We start from the raw sequence: 2,027 nt of genomic DNA, 5'->3' as shown, positions 1-2,027 counted from the left end.
CCCATGTAAAGAAATCATGGCAGTATACCAACAGATGCATAATCTTTATGAAAGAAATAAACATGGCAATATCATTAACATTGCAACTATATAAATGATTGAAGAAAGCCGTAATGGTGCGAGGTTGACATGATGTCGCCTTGCGACCAAACCCTAAGAACGGCCGGTGAACTGGCCGTCGAAACCTTGGGTAGGCAACAGTCATATAGACTCAATAATAAATCAAACCCTGTGAATTAATGAACAGCATTAAACCTGAATACGATGCTAAGCACAGATTATTCATAAGAAAATGCTATACATGATACAGTATAGTTGAACGCGGAGAAAACGAAACCAATGATATTGCATGCAAGCCGAATAGACAAGTTCTATTAACAAAATATATGCCCGGTAGTTTCAGAAGAAACCATCCTTAACACTATGAAACAGTTAAACCCTTTCGGGTGCCAGAATGGTACAAAACCCATATATATGAGTACTGAAGAAGGCCGTGACCGTCCCAAAATTCATTACATCAGGAAAAGTCAAATAGAGAACCCTCTGACTAACAACAATATGTCTTCAGAAAAACATGATTCAATCAGGGTTATGGCTCTGGCAGAGGGCCGTGAACCCTCAATCCATCATAGATGAACCTGACAGTATGTCGAAGGTTTAACCAAACCACATCTGAATGTTCAAGGATAGAAAGGCCGCCCTCGGTTCGAGCTTGGGGTTGAACAAAGAACAGAACCCTGACCATTAACATAAATTGCCGTGAGGAATACCTCAGGCTGGATCCAAACATAAGATAGATATAACAACAACTCTTCTATACTGATATTCACGAATCCGGGCAAGGCAGAACGCATGGTAAATACCTGTAAATGAAGGGACGGCATATTGGCCATCAAACAGTATGGAAACCCCAATCGAACATCTGTAAACAAACAAACAAAAAAAAAAAAACACCAGAAACGAGTTAAGATCAGAGGATTTGATATGCTGGAGTATAAATAACCTGTCAGCTTAAACATTACGAAATATTTGTGCAGATGAGTTAAGTAATGGCGCGTAATGGGTACCTGAAGAAGGGCAGGATTGCTCACCGACGCATGGCGCGTAATGGGTTCCGGAAGAATGGCAGAATTGCTCACCGGCGCATGGAGGACTGCCGAGCAGAGCAGGAGGCAGCTCTTCCACAGACAAGTGCAAATAAACCCGAAAACCTCGGCTCGGTGAATAATAAACGACTCTAAACCCTTGAGCTGCCAAGAACCCTTGGATCTGAATGAGTGATCCTGTCCATCCGTTGAAAACAAGTTATGGCGCGCTAAAATCTGCGTAGATACCAATGAATCACATGGCCTCTGCACGGTGCTAGCCACCTGGCAGGGGTAGGTGGGTAATGTTAAATACGCTCACCACTTGGTTCTAGCATGGTTGAGTAATAAGGTTGAATCGCCAGCTAGGAACTCCGCCATATTAAACTCTGACACCATTAAACAAACCGGTGGATACGCATGGAAACCTTACAGTATTCATATGTGTACATTTAACTTTAGTTTAAGTGCAACAATGGTAAGAAATATATGTTGTACGCAAGGGGTTACTCCATGCTTGTTATATAAGGGTGTATGTTATTATATAAGGGTGTATGTTAGGTGTAGGATAATTAAATAATTTTTTTTTTTCATTTGGTGTATTTGTCATGGAGGTGTGACAAAAATGATGCAAGGTTAGATTCGAAAGTTTATATTAATATGTTGATTCATTTCATGATTATGTGACATGTTAAAGGAATCATGAAAATGATGCAAGGTTAGATTAGAAAGTTTATATTAATATGTTACAACACTGTTTGTTAATGGTTATGTAACTTACTATTTATTTACTAAAGTTACTCTATGTAATGATGAAAATTCTACGTAGTGGTTAATGAGAAATTTAGAATAGTAATTTGGATAGGTAAATATATATATATGTATGTGTGTAATGAGTTATTATTTCATTAATAGGTGTTTTTTTGGGATATTTGTAATTCA

General features: G+C 38.6%; 1 long non-coding RNA gene across 1 annotated transcript; it reads right to left on the bottom strand.

The window, feature by feature from the left end:
* Positions 1-345: 345 nt before the first annotated feature.
* LOC149231335 (uncharacterized) lies at positions 346-1,381 on the bottom strand. The gene is made up of 3 exons (XR_016248059.1): positions 1,068-1,381; positions 864-922; positions 346-737 (listed from the first exon to the last, which is right to left on the bottom strand). It is a non-coding gene; the product is annotated as an uncharacterized LOC149231335 (long non-coding RNA).
* Between the last annotated feature and the right edge of the window lie 646 nt (positions 1,382-2,027).

The sequence above is a fragment of the Pinus tabuliformis genome, chromosome J (genome assembly GCF_031772625.1).
Source record: "Pinus tabuliformis cultivar Carrire ecotype Pingquan chromosome J, CPIR1, whole genome shotgun sequence".
NCBI classification, from domain to species: Eukaryota; Viridiplantae; Streptophyta; class Pinopsida; order Pinales; family Pinaceae; genus Pinus; species Pinus tabuliformis.
The sequence above is the reverse complement of the archived record's forward strand: the minus strand, read 5'-3'. Positions and strand labels throughout refer to the sequence as shown.